General features: G+C 40.6%; 1 long non-coding RNA gene across 2 annotated transcripts in view; it reads right to left on the bottom strand.

The window, feature by feature from the left end:
* LOC102477938 (uncharacterized) overlaps window positions 1-12,987 on the bottom strand; it is a 60,989-nt gene extending 48,002 nt beyond the window's left edge. The window contains exons 1-3 of one of the 2 annotated variants that reach the window (XR_003546977.1): window positions 12,943-12,987; window positions 9,757-9,897; window positions 8,485-8,590 (exon numbers count right to left, since the gene is read on the bottom strand). This is a non-coding gene — a long non-coding RNA (uncharacterized LOC102477938). The remainder of the gene's footprint in view (window positions 1-8,484; window positions 8,591-9,756; window positions 9,898-12,942) is intronic. The other variant, XR_001369409.2, reaches the window with a different exon arrangement.
* Between the last annotated feature and the right edge of the window lie 4,157 nt (window positions 12,988-17,144).

The raw sequence follows: 17,144 nt of genomic DNA, 5'->3' as shown, positions 1-17,144 counted from the left end.
CTTTGATTTAAGTTAAAACTGGTTTTCTTAATAGTAATGAGTGAACTCATCATTGAAAGTAGTTAGATTATGTAAGAAATTGTGTGATCAATACAAGGTGGGTGGGAAAGGAATGGAAGACAATTGTAGACACCAGAGACAGTGTGAGAAGACGGTGGGAAAGGACAGAGGGTCAGAAAGAGGGGTAAAAATAATTCTAGGAACTAGAAATGGAAAATTTTTTATAATATGCATGATTAAGTCACTATGCAGAGTATATACTGGACTTGTGTCCATGGAAATGTATGTATCAGCTGTGTTTGCTATGAAAATATTTAGATTAATTAAGGTCTTTAGTAATTCAATATGATGTGGGGGAAAAACAGTATAGAAAGAAAACATAGATACCAGAGACAGTGTGGGAGGAGAGTGGGAGATGGCAGAGGGGAAGAGATAGGAAATCAAGGATGGGGGAAAAAAAAGCAAAACATACAGAAAACAAGAAATGGAAAATTATTTGCTGACAATAACATGTTTGTTGATGTGCTTGATTGAGACAATATACAGTGTACTCTGGATGGAAAATCTCATTTTGTATGCTGTAATGATGTACAGTGAATGAATGCAAATAAATTAATTAATAAAAAAAAAAGTTTCATTTTTTAGTACAAATGCCACTCAGGAAAACTCAAGACAATTATTTCTTTTACTTTTGGTCATTCTGGCTCATGTGTGATTATCTGTTTTGACTTCATTAAGGTCAGGACTTTTATTATTTTTTTCCCCTAATAACTTTGCTGGCTAAGTTTCAGTTTCGTTTCATTTTATTTCTCTCACCATTTAAGTTTCAGTTCTCTTTCTCAGGATAGTCTCTTTTTTTTTTTTTTTAGTGGCATTATCTGATCCTATTTGTTATCATTGTTCCTTTGTGCCCTTTAATCTGATTAAAATAAACCAGTTATTCTAAGGCAGATGTTCCCAAACAGCAATTTTAAACAGATTTAAAGCTTAGTACCCTGCCAATTTCTTCTAGCATTGAGCAAATGCATCTAGGTTATTAGATCATAAATTAGCCTGGTAGCTGCTTACGTGTGCACGGCTCCACTACTCTATCTGTAATTCCCTGATGCAAAAAGGCCAAGAATCTCTGACACCCTGATCAGCATAACTTGACCTTTCCTACTTTACCTTTCCCTCTGTCTCTCTTTCTGGTCAAATTAAACAATAATGATGATAATAAAAGAAATAAAATAATTATTTAAAAATTTATTGTCAAGTTGGCATAATGCTATGTCACTGGACTCCCATGTAGTTGACTGCGTTTCAAGTCCTGGACCCGGTGGCTTAAACTCACGCTGGGCGCATGTGCGTGCCTGCCCAAGATCCCGAGAGGAGAGTGGAGGAGAAGGGATTGTGGCATTGCCATCCCCTTTGGGGGGTGATTTCTCACTTTCTGTCTCTCTCTTTCTGGTGAGCTCACATACCTATAGCAAAAACCTCTAAAAAAAAAAAAAAAAAGTCAAGCTACTTTACAAAATGGATATAGTTTGCACTCTAAGGTAGCCTATTTAATGTAAATGTTAGCAGTAAAATCATCTACTTAACTTGAAATAGTCTATGAAAAGCAGTTTGCTACATGTCTAATTTATACAAAAAAGTGCTGTATTTTATTAATGCTTCAAAGGATTTTAGCATGTCACTAATGTGACCATATTTGACTTTAAAAATCAAGCTTTAATCAGGGTATTTATCTGACACAGAGGAATAAGGAGAAGTGTAAAATACAGTCCATGCCCTAAAGGGTAGAAATGACTGCGGAAAAAAGCATTGTTGTAGAACTGGGCAGGAGGAGCTGCTACAGCTCAGAGAGGGGAGTTCCGCATGGACTGGGATGGCCGGGAGACAGGTTATTTTCTCCTGGAAGTAACAGAACCTGAGACTGAAGAATGGTAGGACTTAGATAAATACGGAAGAGGTGAGAGGGCTTTCTAGACCAGGAGAATAACTTCCACAAAATTATTCATCATAAACAGAAAACGAAATAGTAGACTAAAATTTGCAAGTTGTGTAGACTGTATTTGTACACTAAATTCTGATGTGCCAGTTCCCAATTTGTGTTCAAAGAAGTCAGTCCAGGGAGGCTCATACAATTTTAGAAACATAAGAGACCTCAGCAGTCACTCAACCCAACACCTTCCACATCCTACATTTTGCAAAGGAAGACATGGACGTTAGTGAAGGATTAGAAGCTTCTAGTCCTTATTCATAGGATGGTGCTCTTTCTACTAGTCCCTTTGTACTAATCCTGTATACTCAGGTACTCCTTATGGGAATCTACAGAGACCAGGATTATTTAACACCTTATAAGGCATTATATGGTTCCCTTTACACACACACTAACACAGATGGAGACAGAGATGGAAAAGAGAAAGAGTGAATTCTTACAAATCCTGAAAAAATAATGAAGGGGAAAGTGTCTGATGGGAGTAATTACATACATCTGAAGAGGTACCTGAGTTTTGAATATCTTTTAGTTCCATGCCTGTATTAGGTTATCTTGTGTGGAATGATTAAAAGGTATAACTAACTACTGGGACTATTTTGTCTTGCATACTTAGGTATATTCAATGAAAGTCACCCTGGTAAATTGTATAAAAAAATACAATAAATAAAAAAGGATTTACCCGCCAATATAACTCACAATTAATTGAGAAGATAAGATATAAAACATATATCTACACGTACCTCATTTTTGGTATAGGAAACAATTGCATGACTTCTGTTACCTAATCAGTGTCTTCCGAACAGTAGGCACTCAATACATATTTGCTAAATGAATGAAAGAAGTAAGAAAGGAGGGAAAAAAAAAAAACATTTCCAGGTGGAACAGCCAGGGGTGAGTCCTTGAAAAATGGCAATTTGATTTGGGATCTCAAGGTGGTTAACATGAAAAGAATTGGGAAGAGATGAGAAACATTCCAGACAAAAAAATAAACAGGAGTGTAAAGTGCCTACTCTTAGCAAGTTAGATAAACATGTTCTCCGATCACTAAAAATTAACTTTGTAAAATAGATAAATGTGGTCCAACAGACACATAGCATAAGATAGCAGACACATAGCATAAACTTGACAGTACACCTCACCAAAAGATCATTTTAGAGCAAGAGAAAAAATATATTCTAAAAGATAGCTCTGAAAAGTAAATAATCTTCCAAAAAGAAAATAAAAAAACAGCTAAATACTATAATCCATAAAAATTTCTCCAATTATAACACGGCAGACTACAATAGTCAGGGATGGAAAATACTCCATTTCTGGCATTTCTTTGTTGTTGTTGTTTTGTTTTTTTTTGTTTTTTTTTGAGAGGTTTTCGCTATAGGGTGTGTGCGCTCGTCAGACAGAGACAGATAGAGATAGAAAGTGAGAAATCATCCCCCCCATGGGGGGATGGTCACGCCACAATCCCTTCCCCTCCATTCTCCTCTCAGAATCTTGGGCACACACACACGCACCTGGCGTGAGTTTTGAGCCACTGGGTCCGGGACGCGAACCGTGGTCTACTACATGGGAGTCCAGCGACATAGCCATTACGCTAACTGCTGACCCCACCATTTCTGGCATTTCTAAGAGATATTAGTGAATAGTTTCAGATAGCTGCAAAAAGTACTGGTGGATGCCAGTTGTCTCCCTGTGAAAAAGGTATGTGAGTTCAGCTGTGATTGCAAAGGTATTACAAGCATACACCGATCATTTACTCTGCATATAATACCTTTGCCCCAAACAATCCTCTGCATCCTTTATAAAGTAAAAGAATTAGGCTGTCATTCTAATTGCTAGTCTCTAAGCTATAAAGGCTTTCTTTCCTGTTTGAGAATTGTCAACCATATGTAAAGACATGTAGTATACATGTAGGACACATATCGAGGGATGCAGAACACATGTAAAGATGTAGGACACACATAAAGTTTTGTTATAATTTTATTTCTCCCTTACAAGCAGTTGTGTTTTTTGAATGAAAAGGGGCCTAATCATTATTTCATCTAAATCCTGAAAGTCGTTTGCAGAAATATGATAACTATGGCATAGAGAACAGGAAGTGGGAGAAGTGTTACCATGTGCAGTAGTAGTGATTCACACATTTTGCACAAAGTAGGAACAACATCAGCTAAAGCAGACTGTGAGGAGTTAAGGGTGCACATTATATCCCTATTGAGGTCACTTATCACAACAGGCCCAGCCTCCACGGCACGGTCAGTAGTGTACTGGACGGAATGAAGTTCTGGAAGCCACATGGCCAACCACAGGTTTAGATTCCTGGGTGGTCTAGAAATATGCTGGGCATGAGCATGGGCACCTGAAATATCGAGGAGCTAGCGAGCTGGGGAAAGGTCACCGTGGCATGACGATAGCGTTATTAGTGATTTCCTCTCTTTCACACATACATGAATGTGCACTCTCATTAAAACAAAATGGAGCAGGCGAAATTATCAGAGTGGCTAAGGAAGAAGCATGATAAATCCTTTCTCCAAAATAGCAATGATCAAATCATACAAAGTTATCAAAAAACAACCATTCTGCCACTCTCTAAATTGATCAAAGTCATATAGCCAAGAGTGAATTCATTCATTCCAGGAAAACTATAGAGTTTCAGAAAGATCAGTGTTTTAGCTTGGAGCTGTTCTCATTTACTTTCTCCAGCTCCATGATGTGATAATGGTACCAGGGCAGAGACGGTCATGAGAGGTAGCGTCCAGAGAGGACTGATTTCATTTGTTGCAGAGCTTGAAAAGAACCTATGCCCAGGGACACAAATAATAGGCCTCTCAGTGGCAAATAATCAGGGAAGTCCAGCACCGGAGCTAGCCTGCGGTTGCAACACTGATTGGGGCAAACAACACACCAGCAGGCCAGTCAAAAATTTATCAGTGTGGTCTGGGGATGAAGAAAGCCATAGTAAGCTCTGATAAGCTCTTTTAAGTCTGTGGAGGTCTGGAAGACCACAGACGTGCCTGCTCGCACACATTGCTTAGCAAAGACCAGAGATGGTATTAGCTAGTGCTATAGCTGGCTGCACGCAAGATTCTGTGACACAGGCGGTAAAAGCAGGGGTAGGCTCATAAACTCACTCTCTACTGCATGTGATTTTTCAGCCCAACCACAGATGCATCAGTGAGGGGTAGATGCTTTATTAGATCTAGGAGTTTAAGCACAGCTTCTGACCAGTCACTGGCTAACCACTAAGGTATGCCAAGCCCAGGGTGATATCCAGGAAATAAGGCTTAAAGTGACAACAACAAAAACAACAATAATAAAAAAAAAATTGAGCAGAAACATTAGCAGCTGTATGTAATTCTGAGCCAGACCTCAGAATTAGTCTAGGCAAGTCACCAAACAAATGAGCAAAATAGCAACAGTTGAGGGAGATCAGAATCCAAAGGTGTCACAATATATTCTCTACAATGTTCAGTTTTCGACAACAAGAAAACGAGACATGCAAAGAAACCGTAAGTCTGACCCAGACACAGAAGTGGGGGAGCAGTCAATAGAGCGCATGTTGGATTCAGCAAAGATGAAATATGTTCAAAGAACTCAAGAGAACGGCGTTCAATGAGTGAAAGGGAAGGGTGACAGCAACATCTCATCAGACAGAGGAGAGTGATGGGGACAGAAATTATGGAAAGAATGAAGTGGAAATTCTGGAGTTGAAAAAGTACGATAACTGAAATGAAAAATTCTTTAGAGGAACTCGATAGCAGATTTGAGAGGCAGAAGAAGAATCAATTAACTTGAAGACATATCAACAAATTATTCAATCTGAGGAAGAGAAGGAAAAGAATGACCAAAAAATGAACAGCACTTCAGAGACCTAAACGACACTACGTTTATAACAGCATACAGAATGAGATGAAAGAAAAGTGCAGGAAAAAAAAAATGGAAAGAAATGATGTCCAAAATTTCCCAATTTGATAAAAAGTTTAATCCGCACATTTAAGCAATTCAACAAATTTCAAATAGGATGACCCCCAATAATTGGGGACACAAGGTTGGTTTTAACACTGGGAGGGACTAGCAGGTGGCATGGTGGCTAAGGTGCTGGACACTCCCACATGGCTGACCACTGTTCAAGTCCTGGATCTGCGGCTTGCTTTCTCACTTTCTCTCTCTCTCTGGCAGCTTGCTTCCTCACTTCCCCTTTTGCTCTGTCTCTCCCTGTTCAAATAAAAAATAATAACAAATGGAATTAAATAAATAAATAAATAAATATTTTAAAAAGAACAAACAAAAAAAATTGAAATATCATGTCACAAAATATACCATGTAATAGAATACAGCACTAAAACCACATGATCACCTCCACAGACCCAGATAGAACACTGGACAAAACCCAACTGCCATTCATGATCAAAACAGATTCTCAGCAAACGAGGAATAGAAGGGAACTTCTACCACTTAATAAAGGACCATGTATGAAAAATGTACAGCCAACATCTTACTCAATAATGAAAGGCTGGATTTCTCCTCCACTAAGATTGGGAGGAAGGCAAGGATGTCAGTTCTCACCATTCCTATCCGACCTTGTTCTAGAAGGTATAGCCAGTTCTATCAGGGAAGAAAACCAAAAAAAAGACAAAATAACACTGCCTTTATTTACGGACTCCTGATCCTGTATGTAGAAAACATTAGAATGCATAAATACATACACACACTGTCACACACAACAATTAGAACCAACAAATAAGTCAGCAAGGTTGCAGGATACCAGCTTAACACACAAAAATCAGTTGTGTTAATATTTCTATACACTAACAATGAACAAACCAAATACAAATTAGAAAAACAAAGTAGCAGCAGTTCCAAAACTACAGTGTGATATATATTTTGCAAAAAATATACATACTTGTAATCACAGGGAAAAAATGGGAAATAAATGATAGATACTTGCAGTGGCCAATTTAATATTTTTCTTTATCAATGAAACTTTCAGCAGTGAACGTGTAGCTTTATCAGGCAACAGATGGTAAATGTCACTTTAAACTCTTCAAAAACCTCTAATTGAAAGGATTTCACATTACTTAGATGGGGTGGTGGTTGAAACACAGCTTTAGCGTCATCAACCAGGGTTTGAATGTCTCGGTCACTTTCTAGTACGAGACCTTGGAAAAAGAGCTTGGCCTATCGGTCTCCACCTTCCCTGCTATAACACGGCATGTATCTGAAGTATGTTGTGAAGACTGACGGACTGCACATTTCGTCAGAGGCATACATCTCAGTACTCAATAAATGGGCTTTATTGCCATTGCTCTTGCTCTATGTAGGGAGACTTTGGGAAACAGATACTTTCCCCAGGGCTGTCATTTCCTTGCTCTGGCCCACTTCTCCCAGTCTTCAGAGGCGGGAACACATGGTCAGCAGGTCTGGGTAGAGTTGGAGATCACCAGGGCAACTCTGCATCACTAGCTTGGCTCTGGGTGGAGCCATTCCACTGCTGGAGGACACCACCTCAGGTCCCTGCTCCAGTCCACAGGCAGGATGCACCGTAGAGGTGGGCTGCAGTGCAGCCATGACCCTCAAGGGGAGCAGAAGCTAGGATGATCCCACAGGGTGGTTTCTGTATTTGCCATTTGACATGAAATGTTTATAAGATCACGCACGAGAAGGCTAGACGTGGAAGCAAAAAACATACTGGGGTGTGTGTGTGTGTGTGGGGTCAAGAACTGATACTGTGTAAGTGTCTTAATTTAGCACTCTGTAGTCATCACCTCCCTGTGGCTGCTTGCCTGAGTCACCAACTGAAGTCCAAGACTTTTCAGAGGTCAGAGGTCAGGAAATGACATGTTAGTTAAATTGAACGATTTAGTTAAATTTCTTTAATCATTTCTAACCCTTCTAGCATCATCACCCAGAGCCTGCCAGTAGACCTGCATAGTGCTGCAAGCCATCACATTTCAACAGCAATAAGGGCATTCACCCCAAGTACTAACATCACACGGGCACAATCATATCTGAAAACAGTGAAGTTAGGTACATTGTATCTTACTATGGGTTGTGCTTCCCTTCTGTGAAATAAAACGATCCTCATAACTTGTAAAACAGTGAGATGTCGATGTCGATGGAACATTTTAAATACAAATATTACATGCAAAAGAAACAGACTTCTGACTTGAGGTTTAATAGCAAAATAAATATATCAGACTATAAAACCAATGTTCTGATGTGTAGATAAGCTCTGAGATTAATGTGGTAAGGGGATGGATTCATTTCTATTATATTTGCTTAGCCTGTATCCAAATAGTTTGATCCCCATCAGCTGAAAAAAGTGAAAAAGAATGCAAATATATTTCTATCTCATGAATTGGCTGTTTTTTAGTTAAATAGCTTTTTAGTAGACTAAAGAAAGTCACCATTTATTTTAGCATAATAGAAACATTTTTGCATTAAGAGTACATTTTTTGAAAAGGAATCCGTTGCGAGGGGAGGAGGAACAGGAGTAACATGCTACTTACGAGAAGGTAGATTCCACACAGTGACCGTAGTTCGGGTTCCCAGCCTGGTCAGCCTGAAATAAGCTGGGTACAAAGATGAATGTCCAGGATCTGACGGTCTGGAAGGCTGGAGGAAAGGGATCATAGTGTGAGCAAACCCTGTGGAGGCAGCTCCTCTCTCTTTCTCAAGTGCACATGCTCTATCACGAATAAAGAAAAATTAAGAAAATTAAAAAGTAATCAGCTGTTCATGGGATTTAAGTAAGAAGCTTTAGTATGTATGTCCCTCTTTACATAAAAGTTTGTAACCAGCCCTCTAAAGTTGATAAGGAACATTTAAAATTATACACTTTATTTTTAAAGATTCCTTCAACTAGGGACCAGCAGTTAGCGTAATGGCTATGTCGCTGGACGCCCACGTAGTCGACTGTGGTTCAAGTCCCAGACCCCATGGCTTAAACTCATGCCGGGCACGTGTGCGTGTGTGTCCAAGATCCTGAGAGGAAAATGAAGAAGGAGGGATTGTGGCGTGGCCATCCCCCTGGGGGGTGGCTTCTCGCTTTCTGTCTCTCTCTCTCTCTTTCTGGTGAGCTCACGCGCCCTATAGCAAAAAAACCTCTCCAAAGGAAAAAAAAAATCCTCCAACTAGCTTTTCTTTTTTTTTTTTTTTTCCAAGAAAGAATAGTATTCTTGAAATGATATTGTTTGGGATCTAAATAATTGTTCAAATTTACATGTTGTACAAATTAAAATGTCAAAGATGTTCAAGTTACCATATGGACGCTCTTGTTTACCCACCACTGGTAAGATTTGGCCTCTCTGAGTTAAATTTCTTTAATCATTTTAACTTTGAGCCCCTCTCAAACTTTTGAGGGGCTAATAAACCAGAGTGTCAGTGAACTTATTTACAAGTGGGATCTCCTTCCCTTGGGATCATGTATCTCCATTCCCCTAGAGTATCCTGTTTCCCTGTACTGGGTCACTGGGAAACTCAATTGCCAATCAAAAGGTTATTTGATTCTGAATCAGAATTACAGTGAACATTTGATGGTCTTAAAAGATTTGTCCTTAGGGTAAAAGTCCAAAGAACAAACTCTTCTCCAGGACAGAGTAGGTCTCTAAGTGATAGGATAGGAACTGTTGACACTGAAAACTGCTGCGTGGACCTTAACCGATGCATATACTGTCCGGTTTTCCTACTTCAGATTACAAGCAGTCACTTTAAATCTCTTCTGAAAGAAGGCCGATAATAAAATTAGTCAGAGAACTGAATTATAATGTATTCCGCCATACTTTCATGCAGTTTGGTTCCAGTGTGATTGTTTTGCAGCCTTCTTCAGAAGCTTTCTGTCAGGGGATGACCTTGCTTGGACTTGGCCAGGCCTCAGGTTTCCATCGACACGTGGACTGACTGACGCGGGACACCTTCCGACTCTGCAAGCCATTACAGGTTGATTCTAATCAGTCTCACCCTCTCATTTTATGCAATGCCAATATACCGGAGTAATACATTCTCCGCTTAAAGTTTTTGAGCTCCCTTTATAAATTTCACTATTCTATTTTAGGTATAGTTTTAAGGTCCTTTTAATTTTCTATCCCATTTGCAAAACCCGTTAAATCTATTAAATTCATTCACATACATAACATTATTTGTCTCATTTACCTTGTGGGTATATATGTGTAATTCTCATTTTTTCCACTTTACTTTGAAAAACCAAATCACACCAACAGAAAGGTAAGATACTAAATTTTCGGGAAATCATGCTGTATTTTTGTTTTTCTACGCAAGAATGCGTCACTGGACTTTCCCGACAACCCAATGGTGCCGCTTGTCCACTCACCCTACCTAGACTTGCTTATTGATATTTGGCCACATTTCCTTTATTCCTCTTTATCGGTTTCTCTGCGCCATCTGGATATAAGTTATCGACATTATATTTCATCCTTCAAAGCTTCGGTGTGTGTCTTTTGAGAACAAGGGCATTTTCCTGTATAACCACAATGTTACTATCTCACCTAAGAAAATTAGAATTGATATGGTGTCTAATAAAAAGTTCATATTCGGGACCAGCAGTTAACGTAATGGCTATGTCACTGGACTCCCATGTAGTAGACTATGGTTCGAGTCCTGGACCCAGTGGCTTAAACTCATGTCGGGCGCTTGTGCGTGTGTGCCTAAGATCCCGAGAGGAGAATGGAGAAGGGATTGCGGTATGATCATCCCCCCCGGGGGTGATTTCTCACTTTCTGTCTCTCTGTCTGTCTCTTTCTGGTGACTGCACGTGCTCTATAGCAAAAATCTCTCAGAAAAAAAAAGTTCATATTCAAATTTACTTAAGTAGTCCCAAAAGGTATTTTAGAGGTTTTAATATTCAGGATACAATCATAGTTATTAACTGCATTTGTCATGTCTCTTTAGATTTTCTTCATCTGAAACAGTCGCCTGCCTGTGTTCGCTTTCATACTACTGATATTTTTAAATATTCAGGTCAGTTGCCTTGAATAATGTCCCATAATCTAGATTTGCGTTATTTCCTCATGATCAGATTCAGTTTCAACACTTTGGCAAGAAAATATTACAAAGAGTGTGTACTTCCAATAATATATATGGGAAAGAATATCAGATTGTCTCATTATTGGTAAAACTTACTTCTGACCACACGGTTAAGGTAGTCCCGTAGCACCCAACAGTGAAAATGCCTGCATCGACCATCACAATTGGCGGTTGCGAAATTATTCTTTCCTCACTTTTTCCTTCCACAGTTTTTAGGTGGCATTCTTCTCTAAAGAATAATTTCTTCCCTGCACCCTCCCAACTCCTTTTTCATTGAGAATCCCTGTGCACTTGGATTTTTGTTTTAGTCATGGCATTATCTCTTGTCGTATTCAAATTCTGCTAAATTTAGACAGCAGGAGCCCCTTCAAACTGGCCCAGTGAGCTTTTGACATGTCCTAAGCATTCTGAATCAATTACCAAAAGTAAAGGACTTCCTGATCAGCTTCCTGATCAAGATCTAGCCATGACGCTGGCAAAGGTACTTCGAAGCCACGCAGTCTCTTTGGGAGATGGCTAGATACTTGAACCAAATCAGGCTTCTTTTATGAAGAAAAAGGAGGGAGAGATGGTGGGTTGAAGCCAGGGTGACAACCATCGGCTCAGCAATAATCTGACATGACCTTGTACTTTAAAGGAATACAATTCAGGAAATTCATTCCAAAACACTCCTGGGCAGGGGTTATTCTTCCTGATTTTTTTGCTATAGGGCTCACTGGTATGTGGCGGGGGAGAGTGGAGGTGAGGAGAGAGAGGAAGTGAGAAATTACTCCTGAGGGGTGATGGCCACACAATCCCTTTTCCTCCATTCTCCTTTGGGGATTTTGGGCATGCGTGCAACGTGTCGGTGCATTTTCCAAGTTGCGGGGTTCAGGACTCCACGGCAAAGTCAGCCAGGCGGGACCCGGCCCCTGACCTCCACACCGCCCGGCTAGCACAGCTCAGTCGTTATTTTTCTTTCCTTTTTTCTTTTTTTTTGGAGAGGTTTTATTTAATTAATTAATTAATTAATCAATTTTTTGCTACAGGGCGCATGTGCTCACCAGAGAGACAGAGAGACAGAAAGCGAGAAATCACCCCCCAGGGGGGATGACCACACCACAATCCCTTCTCCTCCATTCTCCTCTCGGGATCTTGGGCAAGCACGCGCACACACATGCACCCAGCGTGAGTTTTAAGCCACCGGGTCTGGGACGCGAACCGCAGTCGACTATGTGGGAGTCCAGCAACATAGCTGTTATGCTAACTGCTGGTCCTGGTCAGTGGTTATTTTTCTATCTAGCAGGTTAAACTTCAGAAACTTCAATTCCACCTCGTCAGGAGTCCCTAGAGGTCAGCATTGCCTTTTTGAACAGATGGTTAACAGGTCTATTTGCAAAGAACCTACAGAACCAGGGATTAGTTCAGTACCTCCGAGCTGGCAAGTGCCTAACAGCCAGTATGTGAACTTCTAACACAAGCCAGGAGGTTGAGGATTTTCCAAATCAAACCACTTTACAATCAAGTTTATTTCTGGACAGTCTCCAGACTCGTGGATCTTATGGGTTCTCCAAAAATTTCAGTGTACAAGTGCGAGAATGTAGGCATGTTCTGGTAAGTCAAAGTCCCTGAGAATCTTTTTGACAAATGGAACCACAATTTGAGAGAAACTCTGAATTCAACCAAAGGCTAGTCTTCCAGAAAAGATGCTCTGCTCCACCAGGGCTGGGCACGGATTCCCGGTCACCGATGTGGGATACTGTCACAGGGGCCACACCGACGACATCTCAAATCTCTTAAGGGGTGTTTGCAAACTTTGCAAAATCTTGTCTATTTTTCATGGAAAGTTAATACTTAAGAGAGGAAAAGACAGAGATCCCTACCAGGGCCTTGCCACATGCCACTCCTCCCTCTCCCCCTCCAGCCAGCCAGGAAAATGGACACACCTGGTGTGTTTGGATTGAGCCAGGGTTTGCTTCATTGTCGGTGCCTGGCTGGGCAAAAAAAAAAATTTATATTTTTTTACAATTTTTTCTTAAGTAGTATTTCAATTAATAATGTACCTGTGTTGTTTCCCAGGCCTTTAGATGAGTTTTTATTTATTTATTTATTAACATCATCATCTTGTTTATATTACATTGAATCACATATAACTTTACAGTGTATTACATTTCTTTTTCCAGAGCAAATGAGCTTTTTAAGAGTAATTTTTAAATTTTAAAATTTTTTTTGCCAGAGGGCGTATTGCTTTCCAGAGACAGACAGAGACATAATCCCTCTCCTCCAGTTCTCCACCTTTTTCAGGTTTTGGATGTGCAGGTACCTGATGGATTTTCCAATCCCTGGAAAATACAAGGTCAGCCTGTGGGATCCAGCTTCCTTAACCACCAAGCATGGCAGTGACCCTGTATAAGTATAATCCCTAAAGACAGTATTAACATCTCTTTTAAAACAAATGCAGGGGGCCCGGTGGAGTGGTGGTTAAGGTGCTGGACTCCCACAAGGCCAACTACAGTTCGAGTCCCGGACTTGGCAGCTTCCTTTCTCACTTTCTCTTTCTCTCTCTGGTGAGCACACATGCATTGTAGCAAATTTTTAAAAATAAATAAAATTAAATAAATAATTTTTAAAAAACAAATGCTTCATGTGATCTAATTACACAAGATTATTACTGATGTACTCATGACAGTTTTTAAGTGTTATTTATTACCTTCATGACAGTGAGAGAGAGAGAAAAAGCACCCAGCAGGGTCTCATGTCCGTCTCCTCTAGCCTCCCCAGCCAGCCAGGTTCGTGGGTGGTGCGTGCCTACTGTGTGCAGTTGACCAGAGAACTGAACCCATGATCCTCCATGTGGATCTAGCTTTACTTGAGCAGCTCATTACCCAGCCAGCCCTCATGACAAATTAAATGATCAAAACCAAATTAAAATACAATGACACTGGGCATATGTTGGCTGCTTCCCCAGCATCCATGTTTCCCTTTCCCCTTTTCAATAGCACCAGATTTCTTTTGCAGGTTGCATATGGTTCTCAAAAAACTGACTGTACTTTTCTGGCCCCACTGGCTGGTCAGGAATGGACACACATGCAACCTTAGCCAATTCTATTAAAGGGAGTCTCAGTACTAGTCAGATAATGCAGGATACATGCTTTTTCTTCCCTGCTAGACATAAGCATTCAAGTGTCGTGGGAGCTCTGGGCCTTTACTCTTGGCTCCTGGAGCGCTGTTCATTCATTGGGTAATTCAACCAACTATGACATCTACTATGTGCCTGCTGAGAACTATATAATTGAATAAGACATGGCCACTGACATTAAGATACTTACATGCTAATGGAGGAAACAGGGAGGCATAAAGGTAGAAGAACCAATAGGTCAACATTCATGAAGACGGGCAACACATATTCTTGGGATATCCTACATGGTAGAAGTGGGCCTGGCCATTCCTTTTACAGAGTTGATTTCCTTATCAGTCTGCTCTGAACCATCCGATTATTTACAGTTTTGGTGAAATTTCTTGCAGTAACCCAATCGTAAAAGGGAAGGTTGCATAGTCTCCTCAATCATTGTTTAGTGTCTTAATCCAAAGAACAAACTTAACTTGGGACCAGCAATTAGCATAATGGCTATGTCGCTGGACTCCCACGTAGTCAACCGCGGTTCGTGTCCCAGACCTGGTGGCTTAAACTCATGCCGGGCGTGTGTGCTTGCGTGCCCAGGATCCCGAGAGGAGACTGGAGGAGAAGGGATTGCGGCGTGGCCATCCCCCCCGGGGGGTGATTTCTCACTTTTTATCTCTCTGTCTCTCTCTGTCTGGCGAGCGCACGCGCCCTATAGCAAAAATCTCTAAAAAAAAAAAAAAAAGAACAAGCTTAACTTGAAGGCAATTTTCTGGTCACATACAAATACCTAAACAGCAATACCAATAATAATGTACTATCTTTCATTGTGAAAGAGGAAAACAAAAACAAAAACAAACAAAAACCCCCAGCATACTGAGTGTGCACTAAACATCAGCTAGGGACATGAGATGGTAATATTTTGTGTCCTTCAAGGTGCTTTTACATGGGATGCATCCCCCATGAAAGCTGGAATTAAATCAGACACCCACCATTTATACAGTAACATTAGCTGGCCCATCCAATTTTATTATACAGGGAATATATAAAATTCAGAGAATCTAGAGCAGGTGTTCTCAACAGGTAGGCTGGGAGGAGGAATACCTTCCCAGGGAATCAAATTTGAATTATCAGGGTAGTTTTCTTCCAAGTAAACATACTCATATCTCATTTTGGGATTTCCATCTGGGCCTTTCCCTTAAAAGCACAATGGTAGTACATCACTCTAAATATATTCTACCTCTCACTTATGACAGGGTGTAAAAAATACTGAGGCCTAGGGCAGTGAGCTGCAGCATGGAGAGAGGACCCTGAAACAATGACTGGGAGAAAAATAGCAATGTCCTGCTAAGGGATGATGACAGAATCACAGAATCAGTGTATGTAATTGATATATATGAGGTTTGATCACTGCATGTCCCAATGTTAGCCAAAGCTAGAAGGACAACAGTCAATACTGATTACAGTTTTCAATTCTGGGATAGCCAGATGGCATGGTGGTTAAGGTGCTGGAACCCACATGGTTGAGTGCATGGTTCATGTCTGGGACACGATGGCTTGGAAAACATGCCGGGTGCATGTGAGTTCGTGCCCAAAATCCCAAGAGAAGACTGGAGGGGTGGCTTGGAAAACATGCCGGGTGCATGTGAATGTGTACCCAAAATCCCAAGAGAAGACTGGAGGTGAAAGTATTGCAGACACTGTGGCCCTACTCCTGGGGGTGATTTCACACTTTCTCCCTCTCTGGGAAGCACAGACACTCTATACCAAAAACTTAAAAAAAACAAACAAACAAACAAAAAATACTGAATTCTGATATAAAATTTATGGCTCAAGCATTGTAGAGAGTTCATACCAAAGAGCCTCCTGCTACCAAGGAAAATGTAAAGACATTTTTGTCTGGGTCACATGTAAAACTCAACTTGAAGGTTGGCCATGGGCCAGCCACAAAAGATATCCAGCTCTAGACAGGTGACGCGCTATGGACCTGTGACTAAGAAAATTAATACTGTTATTGGTTGCCCAAGGTATCTCAGCCCAAGCTTTAGAACTTTTGGAATGGGGGGGGGGGTGAGACAGGTGCAGATATCAAAGCAGTTGAGGCTGACCATAAAAGGGGCAAGTATTAGGGCCAGTAGGTGGTCTAGTGGTCGAGGCACTGGACTCCCACTACGCACGCGTTGGTCTTGAAACTAACGCTGGACCCTGTGCCCACTGGAGAGAATGGAGAAGAAAGGATTGCAGCATGGCCACCCCCCTAGGGGGTGATTTCTTGCTTTCTGTCTCTCTGTCTCTCTGGCAAGCACACATGCCCTATAGAAAACAAAAACAAAAATAAAACCTTAAGAAAAGGGATCAAGTATTATTAATAAGCCTTAATAAAAATCATCTTGTATTTTACATCCACACAGTATAAGGAAATAGAACATTCCACAAAAGGATAGCTTCCATATATGTTGCCGGCCTCAAAATTGTTGAAAATAATTCTACATCCCCCCTTCATGCTGAGACTAATCTAAGCTCCAGTTCAACAGTTTTACTGAATTAGAAACAAGCTACTTAAGGACGGAAAGGTGTGAGACACACAGTTCATCAGAAGCTTCCCACCAGATACTCAACACTTAGGGATTAATGTGATTCTCATTTTTTTGCATACTCCCTCCAGATAACTGTAGTAAGATTTCTAAATTTGGAACATGAGTTCCTTTTAAAAACCCACTTTTTAAAAAAATTAACCCTCAAAAGATCCGGCTGGGTTTTAAAAACTCACACTATATCACCAAAAAAAGCAACAGTGCATGAGACAGTTAGGTGGTCTTTAAATCTTAATAATATAACGAAACTTCTTAAAGCCTGTCAAGGTGGCAGCTTAGTCAATTCTTAAGAGTCGTAGGAAATTCAGACCAGCACAAGGCTTCAAAATGTTTCTGTTAGGCACTGAAAGGTTATTCAGCAAACCAACAATTCCCAAACGTAGACGCTTGGCGGAGGGGGGGGGGGTCGCGAGGGTGTGCAGGAGTGCGCCTA

Source organism: Tupaia chinensis, unplaced genomic scaffold, assembly GCF_000334495.1.
Source record: "Tupaia chinensis unplaced genomic scaffold, TupChi_1.0 Scaffold000065_1, whole genome shotgun sequence".
NCBI lineage: Eukaryota > Metazoa > Chordata > Mammalia > Scandentia > Tupaiidae > Tupaia > Tupaia belangeri.
This window is presented reverse-complemented; position numbering and strand designations above follow the sequence as displayed.